General features: G+C 38.9%; 1 non-coding gene across 1 annotated transcript; it reads left to right on the top strand.

Annotated features, from left to right (window-relative positions):
* Positions 1–2,201: 2,201 nt before the first annotated feature.
* Positions 2,202–2,273, top strand: TRNAE-CUC (transfer RNA glutamic acid (anticodon CUC)). The gene has a single exon. It is a non-coding gene; the product is annotated as a tRNA-Glu (tRNA).
* Positions 2,274–10,153: the final 7,880 nt, after the last annotated feature.

Here is a 10,153-nt window from a genome sequence, read left to right as displayed (position 1 = left end):
GTGAGTGACCAACCTACAAAGTCCAGTCAATATCTGGAAAGTTAAAGTCCCCATTATAGCACATTCTGATTTACTGGCCCACTCTATATCTCTGTACAGTCGTTAGGCGCTTGCACCTAACACATGCGCATGTGCACACAACACACACCCCCTCATTTTTGTTTTTCCAGTGCTTATATTACACCAAATTGACTCAACATTGCACTGGCCTCCCATGTCCACTGGATACCCCCTCCCGAAGTGGAGGGGGTAACCATGGGATTCAATTTCTACTCCTGAATGATAACACCCACTGTATGTTTATTGAGCGAGCAACAATACAAATGCCGTTACAGCAAAGTACTTTTACCGGTAAATTTCATTGAACTTTTGCATGCTTCTCGTGCAAGCTTTCTTTATCTTCACCCATCCATCTACTCCCTCCAAATGTTTGTCTAGTTCTGACTTGAATCTATTTAAGCTATCAACTTCTACAACTACAGATGGAAGTTTGTTCCGGCAATCAACCACCCGCTGGCTGAAGGCAAAGTTCCGCACATCTATCTTTATTCAATTTGAATTTATGCCCTCTCAGGCGATTATTCTGAGCAAGAGAAAGAATCCCATCAGGATTGAGCATTCTCAAACCATTCAAGGCTTTATACAACTCAATCAGATCACCTCGCAGGTGACTAGTCTCCAACCACTGTAATTTTCAAATTTAAGCCTTTCTTCATAATTGCAACCCCTTGTTCCATTCACTAATCTTGTTGCCCTTCTCTGTACGTGTTCCAACAGCTCTACATCCTTCTTAAAATAAGGCCTCCAGACCTGCATACAGTACTCATGTTGTGGCCTGACCATTGCCTTATACAAGGGGATAATCACCTCCTGATTCCTGCTAGAAAAATTCCTGTATATCATTGACAAGACCTCATGAGCTACTCTTGCAGACCGTCTGCACTGCACAGAAAACTTCATATCTGCCTGCATAATTACCCCTGGGTCCTTTTCACTCTCTACCACTGGCAGTGTAGTACCACACAATTGATACGTTACTCTGGGGTTACTGCTTCCCATATGCAGTACTTTTCATTTGTCAATGTTAAACTTGAATTATCACCTCTCAGCCCATCCGCTCATCTTTTCTAGATCCTGTGGCAGCAGCGTACTGTCCTTAATAACCCTGCCGACCTTCGTATCATCTGCAAACTTGGATATTAAGCCTGGTATACCATCATCAATGTCATTAATAAATACAGAAAACAACAATGGACTGAACACTGAACCCTGGGATACTCCACTAATAACATTAGTTCACAAAGAGCAGTGTCCAGTGATTACCACTGTCTCTCTTCTCCCATTCAACCATCCCTTTATCCATAGCAGCAATTTTCCTCCAATGCCACACTGTTCCAATTTGTGCAACAGTATCAAAAGCCTTTCTAAGATCTAAATATATGATATGAAAATTATTCTTTCCATCCAGTTCCTTTGTAACCACATCATAGTATCCAATCAAATTGGTCAGACAAGATTTCCCATTAACAAACCCATGCTGTGTCCGAGCTATAACTGAAGTCTTGTCTAGATGATCCCGCAATGCTTCTTTAACCAATGCCTCCATTAATTTCCCTGGAACAGAAGTTAAACTAACAGGCTTGTAATTACCTATGTCTCCAGTTAATCCTCCTTTGTGGATTGGAGTCACATTTACACATCTCCAGTTCATGGCTGCCTCACCTGAGTATAAGGAAGCTCTCATAATTATGGCTAAGAGTTTGCTTACTTCCTTTGATGCTTCCTTTAATATAACTGGATACATTCCATCAACCTCAGGTGCCTTTCTTATGTTTATCTTCAACAATTTCTCTTCCTCTTTACTCTCAGTTATTACAAGATTATCTAGCTTACTGTCAGAGTTTAACACACCTCTGGCATTCCCCTCCCTGAATAATTCCTCATGGGTGAATGTAGATTCAAAATATTTATTTAGTTTGTTAGCTACCTGAGCAGGATCATCAACTGTTGAACCATCGATATCAAGTGGACCGGTCAGATTCATCTGCTTCTCTTTGCTGTTTTTCTTTGCATCCTTTGCCAAAGATTTCTCGTAATCTGCCTTTGCCTACTTAACATCCTTTGTGACTTGATTACAGACCAGCTTATATCTATCATAGGCTTCTGTGTCACCTGTTAATTTATATGTAACCCATACATGATCCCATGTGGTCTAGTGGTTAGGATACTTGGCTCTCACCCAAGAGTCCCGGGTTCGGTTCCCGACATGGGAATATGTTTATTTTCAACCCCAGGGGCTCACATCTGGTGAGTATGGGCTTAGCACACCCAGGGTCCTGAGCTGGATATCATCATTCTTCTCTTTCTTGATGATTCCCTTCTATCTCTCTCTCTCTCTCTCTTTGGGTAATTCAGAATTTTTTTTTTTTTGCCTGGTGCAGCATAAGCCTCAGGCTTCCTTGCACCATATGGCCTAAAATAATAATAATAATACATTTTTCTTCTCTGCCACATGTCTAATTAGTTTATCTGACATCCATTTAGGCCAAAATCTTGAACAATATTTCTTAGTTGATACGAAAAGCCTAGTAGCTTCCAAGATTAATTCTTTGAATGGTTCCCATTTTGAATTTGCTGTTGGTAACATCATTGGGGGCTCACATCTGGTGACTATGGGATTGGCACACCCAAGGATCCTGAGCTGGATATCATCGTTCTTCTCTTTCTTGGTGATTCCCTTTTGATTCTTCTCTCGCTCTCTCTCTCTCTCTCTCTCTCTCTCTCTCAGTGTAATTCAGAATTTTTTTTTAGCTGGTGCAGCATACCTTAGGCTTCCTTACACCATATGCTAATAATAATAAAAGTTGGTCACACCGTACAGAATTTAAGTACTGTCTCAAACCACCATAGTCACCATTACGAAAGCAAAACCCTTCCTTTACCCCTGCTGGTAGTTACCTCTTTGAGTAAATCCCACTTCAGCACACTGTGGTCACTGCCACCTAGTGGTTCCTTTTTCTTCATGCATTAAGAATCTGCAGATTCTTAATGCATGAAGAATCTCTGCTGATAATCATATCAGGAGTATTACTCCCTCTATCTGCCTCCCGAACATGCTTCTGTAGAAAACAATCATCCAATAAACCCACAAAATCTTTGCTAGTGTGTGAGTGACCAACCCACAAATTCCTGTCAATATATGGGAAATGAAAACCTGTCATTATAAGACACTCTCATTCACTGGCCCACCTTATTTCTCTCTACAGTTGTTTATTATACTCATCAGAGTCAATAGGCCTACAACACACTCCTACTCTCAATTTTGCTTTATAACACCAAACTGACTTGATACTGCCCTGTCCCGCCATGTCAACTGGTTGTACTTCCTTGGATTTTGTGTGTTCCTTAACCAATAGCATAACCCCTCCTGCCTTCCTTTACACAATGCGCTCCCCAAATTCCAGTTCTGAATTCCTCATATCTGTAATCAACGCACAAAGGAAATTAGGCAAATGAAGGCCCATTATAAGAAGTCTTTGCCAAATAATGCAACGGAAAACAGCAAAGACTTCTTTATTTATGTAAACTCTGGAAGGAACGAGATGAATCAGATTGGTTCACTTGATATTGGTGGTTCAACTGTTGATGATCCTGTTCAGGCAGCTGACAAATTGAATTGGTATTTTGTATCTGTATTCACACGTGAGGAATTCTGCAGGGAACTGGAGGCCAGACGTTTATCAAACTCTAACAGGGAGCTAAATGATTTTGTAATAACTGAAAGCAAAGTTGAGGAGAAATTGTTGAAATTAAAACATAAAGGCACCTGGAGCGGATGGGATCTATCTAGTTCAGCATTAGCATTAGTAGAGGCATTTGATGCAAGAAAGCAAGCTTATGCAGGAGCAGCCAAAAAAAATATAAATAATAAAATAAATAAATAAAAAATAACCACTTCCACTTCACCCCTCTGTTCGTTCAAAATACCTGTCCAGCTTAGCCTTAAACTTATTTAGGCTATCAACTTCCACGACAAGGGATGGAAGTCTATTCCACCAACGAACAACCGGCTGGCTAAAGGCAAATTTTCTCACGTCTATCCTACATCTGTCTTTTCTCAATTTGAATTTATGCCCTTTCTGGTGATTATTCTGAGCAAGATGGAGAATCCCATCAGCATTGAGCATGCTCAAACCATTCAAGGCTTTATACACCTCTATCAGATCACCTTGCTGGTTCCTAGTCCCCAGACACAGTAATTTGTGAAATTTAAGCCTTTTTTCGTAAGAGCACCCATTTGTTCCATTCACTAATCTTGCTGCCCTTCTCTATACTCGTTGCAGCAGCTCTACATCCTTCTTGAAATGAGGCCTCCAGACCTGTATACAGTACTCTAGGTGTGGCCTGACCATTGCCTTATACAAGGGAATAATCACCTCCTTATCCCTGCTAGAAAAATTCCTATATATCATCGACAATACTCCATGAGCTACTCTTGCAGCCCGTCTGCACTGCTCAGAAAACTTCATATCTGCCTGCACAACCAACCCCAAGTCCCCTTCATTCTCTACCACTGCCAGTGTAGTACCGCAGAGTTGATACGTTGCTCTGGGGTTGCTGTTTCCCATATGTAGTACTTTACATTTGTCAATGTTAAACTTCATTTGCCACCTCTCGGCCCATCTGCTCAACCTTTCCAGATCCTGTGCAGTAGCATAGTGTCTGTAGTGTCCTTGACAACCCTGCCAACCTTCGTATCGTCTGCAAACTTAGACATTAAGCTTGATATACCATCATCAATATCATTTATAAATACAGAAAACAATAATGGACCCAATACTGAACCCTGAGGGACTCCACTAATAACATTAGTCCACGATGAGAAGTGTCCATTGATTACCACTCTCTGTCTTCTCCCCCTCAACCACCCCTTTATCCATAGCAGCAATTTGCCTCCAATGCCACACTGCTCCAATTTGTGCAGCAGTCTTCCATGTGCAACAGTATCAAAAGCCTTTCTAAGATCCAAGTATATAATATCAAAGTTATTCCCTGCATCCAGTTCTTTTGTGACTGCATCATAGTATCCAATCAAATTGGTCAGGCAAAACTTCCCCTTAACAAAACCATACTGTGTCTGAGCTATAACTGAAGTCTTGTCTAGATGATCCTGCAGTGCTTCTTTAACCAGTGCCTCCATTAATTTTCCAGGAACAGAAGTTAAACTAACAGGTCTATAATTACTTGTGTCACCCTTTGATCCTCCTTTGTGAATTGGGGTCACATTTGCACATCTCCAGTCCATGGGTACTTCCCCTGAGTCCAAGGAAGCTCTCATAATTATGGCTAAGGGTTAGCTTACTTCCTTTGCTGCCTCCTTTAATATAACTGGATAGATCCCATCCACCCCAGGTGCCTTTCTTGTATTTATTTTCAACAATTTCTCCTCCACTTTACTCTCAGTTATTTATTACAAGATTATCTAGCTTACTGTCAGAGTTTAACACACCTCTGGCATTCCCCTCGCTGAATAACTCCTCATGTGTGATTGTCAATGCAAAATATTCATTCAGTTTGTTAGCTACCTGAGCAGGATCATCAACAGTTGACCTATCGTTATCAAGTGGACCAATCTGATTCATTCCCTTCCTTCTAGAGTTTACATAAGTAAAGAACTCTTTGCTGTTTTTCTTTGCATTCTTTGCCAAAGATTTCTCGTAATCTGCCTTCGCCTGCCTAACCTCCTTTGTAACTTGGTTACAGATCAACTTGTATCTATCATAGGCTTCTGTGTCACATGTTAATTTGTATGTATCCCATGCATTTTTCTTCTCTGCCATATGTCTCATTAGTTCATCTGACATCCACTTAGGCCTAAACCTTGAACAATATTTCTTAGTTGGTATGTAAAGCCTAGTCGCTTCCAAGATAAGTTCTTTGAATGCTTCCCATTTTGAATTTGCTGTTGGTAACATCATGGTCCCACTGTATAGAATTTAAATACTGTCTTAGTCCATCGTAGTCGCCTTTACGAAAGCAATAACCCTTACCTTTACCCCTAATGGTAGTTACCTCTTTGAGTAAATCCCACTTCAGCACACTGTGATCACTGCGACCTAGTGGTACATTTACCTGCAGATTATTAATGCATGAAGAATCACTACTGATAATCAAATCAAGAGTATTACTCCCTCCAGTTGCCTCCCGAACATGCTGATGTAGAAAACAATCATCCAATAAATCCACAAAAGCCTTGCTAGTGTGTGAGTGACCAGCCCCCAAATTCCAGTCAATATCTGGGAAATTAAAATTCCCCATTATAAGACTCTCTGATTTACTGGCCCACTCTATTTCCCCGTACAGTTTCTTATTATACTCATCAGAGTCATTAGGCCTATAGCACACTCCTACTCTCAATTTTGATCTCCCAATGCTTATATCACACCAAACTGACTCGACACTGCACTGTCCAGCAATGTCAACTGGCTTCACTTCCTTGGATTTTATGTATTTCTTAACTAATAGCATAAGCCCTCCTCCCTTCGTATCCTGTCTATCCTTTCTGTAGACATTGTACTCCTAGTTATATTGTACTAGTTATATTAAATATATTAAAGGAGGCAGCAAAGGAAGTCTGCAAACCCTCAGCCATAATTATAAGAGCATCCTTGGATTCAGGAAGTGGCGGATTTAGCACTTGAGAGGCCCCAGATGCAATTCAATTTTGAGGCTCCCCTCTAAATATTTTCGGTACCACTACAGTATGCATTCTACGCACATCTTTTTACTATAGCATGCACCCTAGGTTTGGTGTTGCGGTTTTAATCATTTTGGTTGCGCAATTCTTTCATACATATTTTGTTAATTGGGAATTAAAATATTAATTCCCAATTATCACTTGCTATAAATGTCACGTCAAACAATTCAGTTTTGATAAAAAGATAAACAATACATAAGATATTACAGATACTTACTTGATAACAAAACAAAAATACTCCTACACTAAAACACCAACCATACCAAACTCTAGTAATCTGTAACAAATTCGTGAGTGAAATGTTAGTTCCAAAAGCTATTAAAAAGATGACGCTCCGTTACATGTGAGCCAGCGCTGTAGTGATTACAGAAGCTTTAAAAGACTATTGCACCTGCTTATTGTTTCCCAATTAGTTGTGAATAATTTTGAACTGCCTCCGCGAACAAATCTAATATCGTTTCTTGAGCAATATCATTACAGGGTTCTTCACTCGTGGAATTACCTCCACTAGGAAAAAACTAAGTGTTTAATTTAAGCATTAACCCTACCTTTATCCCATCCCCCATTACGCTAATTTTCAATCTCACTTGAAAATTGCCCCCCACTGAGAGAAACTAATAATTTCCATAATTTCTACTCAATTTACAAAATTGAAACTCTCAATATACATAAACAGAAGTATATTATTTGATTTCCTACCTTTAGTGCTCAGCAAAATCTATTAATTCACTCTAAAATAGCAAAAATGTACGATCACATTTCTATTTATTAAATTTTGATGTCGGCAAAACAAGATCCAATCTTTGTAGATAAAATGCATTACAGCATTTGTTCAAAAATTCGCGCCTCAGCTCGGTGCCTCTAGCTAAAACGAATCAACAGACACAGAGATATAATCGACTGGTTAAGCTTTCGTCATTAGTGTTACCAAGGTGATCCAAGGAGAAAAAAAAATTTTTTTTTTTTGGCTGATGCTGCATAAGCTTGCTTTCTTGCATCAAATGCCTCTACTAATGCTAATGCTAAAATAAAACTGTAAACAACTTTCGTGGAAAACAAACAGTTGAGCATTATTTGTACTTGTGAACACTATTTTGCATGGCTCTCTCACAACAGTTTGCTTTACTGCTTTTCGTAATTATTGTACGAAAGAATTGCAACGAATTGGTTTGAAAAACTAAAATATCACATTTCCTTTCTTCAGTATTATTGTATCTACTAACAAAAAATCAAGGAAATTCATCTATTGGAAACCACAGTGGAAACGGAAGAAAAAGAAAAAAAAAAAAAAAACTGTCGTAAAACTGATCACTACGACACGCATTTCACAAAACAGAAAAAGTTCGGTTTATTGTAATTGTTTTTAGAGGACTAAATCGGAACAGCAGTTTCATGGATGTATATTTGATCTTCTTACGAACTTTCAATAAAATATTTCTATTGATAGCTGTGTTATAAACTTCGAAAACTGATGACGAAGGAACTTTGCCTTAATCTCACCTTTAGTGTGTAAACGAAAAAAAAAAAAAAAATGCGCTCGAGTAACAGATTGTTTTCACAATCCGTTACTTCGATATTTCCTTGATATGCATTTGATACCAACAAATATTTTCGAGGGAAAAATTGAATTTTCATTATCACACACACATGCCCGAAAAATTCACCAAAAAGTGTCATATGTTTGGATGCCTGAATTTCATTCTGAGCTGCAAATGTAATTTCACTTCTCTTGCGCTCACAGAGTAGCTGTTTGCCGAATGAAGGAAAACAGGGTTCATTTTCCTGAAATTTCTAGTTCCCTTCATTCACCTGGGGGAAAAAACTCCTTAGGGGAGAGAGTTCTCCTTTCTAGTCCGACCCTAAGGGAAAGAGACAGAGAGAAAGAAATAAAAATACTCTTTTGGTGGGGGGAAGGCCAGGAGATTGTCAAAGGTCCACAAATGTAACTTTCACATCACAGATGCTGAAGTTCTAATAAGTCAGCATCATCGTAGGATGCCTAAGTTCGGGGGAAACCATTTTTGCTCCTAATTAAAGTAGCACTTTCAAATTTTGCCCAATCGATTATCTGCACACATTGAAAATTAGAAGGACAGTAAAAGAGTTGATAATTGGTGCCATTGGTGGGCAGCATTCTCATGAACAAATTTTCTGTTTATACTCCGAGATAACCCCACGATCAGAGATCCCGATATAGAGAGAGAGAATACAAGAAACTGCACCGCATTTAGCAGTCACGGACTTGATTGTGTGAAATTGCTCGCCATAAACCACATAGCAAAACAAGAGAAGTGATGGGAGAAAATCTATTTTTCAGCGGGGTTTTTCTTTTTATTACAGCTCAGAATAGCAGATGACTGTGGATTTATTCGGCTTCTGTACTAAAACAGAATTTCTCCCTTTGCGATGACATCAAAGTGTAACAAGCAAATATCTTCTAACAATACTTTTTTGAGCAGCCATTAGTCATAATCTGTTAGCTTTGTATTGTTAGAAATATTGCAGTTTTGTGAACAATACACATTTCAAGAAACAACCTGTTATTCATAGCGGATGATTTTTTCTTTTCTTTCCTTTGATGCACCAATTTCCGAAGTTTATTAACGCACCTAAAATAAATAGAAATATCTTCTCGAAATTTCGTTAGAAGATCAAACCCAGGAAACTGCTGTTCCGATATTGTTTACTAAAAACAATTACAAAAAAAGCAAACTTTTTTTTTTTTTTTTATCAAATGCGCATTGCAGTGTTATCAGTTTTACACCAGTTTTTTCCGTTTACAACAGATGAATTTCCTTGATCTTCTGTTCGTAGGAGCAATACACTTTGAAGAAAGGAAATACGATATGTTTACCTTTCATAAACAGTTGTTGCTACTATTTCGCTTTATCGTTTCTTTATGTCAACTAACAGTAGCTTGCAGTGTCTTTTGTTTATTTTCTTAGTGGTCCCGATGTAGCCATGCGGAGACATAAGAACGTCGTTGGCACTCTCTCGATGTTCACTCTCCATAGAGTAAAAATTATAGAATTTATTAGTTGACCTTTGAACTGGGCCCACTGGATCCGAGGAGATAAAATGATAATATGTATTCTACTTCAGATTCACTTAGTTCGCATAGATATTTCATATGGTATGTAGGGATATTCGCATTAGAGTTTACTAACTTCTCATATTAAATTATAGTTTTATTCAGTAACGGTAATAAAGATGAGTGTAAAATGAAACAATTTTTTTTTTTTTTTTGACACCTGAGATTTGAGGCCTCCTCGATTTAAGAGGCCCAGGAACGTGCCTCATGCGCCTGTGCGGAAATCTGCCACTGGATCGAAGAGAGGTGCCCATGGACTGGATATGTGCAAATGTATCCCCAATTCACAAAGAAGGATCAAGGGG

The sequence above is a fragment of the Mastigoproctus giganteus genome, chromosome 4 (genome assembly GCF_048544385.1).
Source record: "Mastigoproctus giganteus isolate SK-2022 chromosome 4, ASM4854438v1, whole genome shotgun sequence".
Lineage (NCBI taxonomy): Eukaryota > Metazoa > Arthropoda > Arachnida > Uropygi > Thelyphonidae > Mastigoproctus > Mastigoproctus giganteus.
Note: the sequence above shows the minus strand (reverse complement) of the source record. Positions and strands in the feature narration are given on the sequence as shown.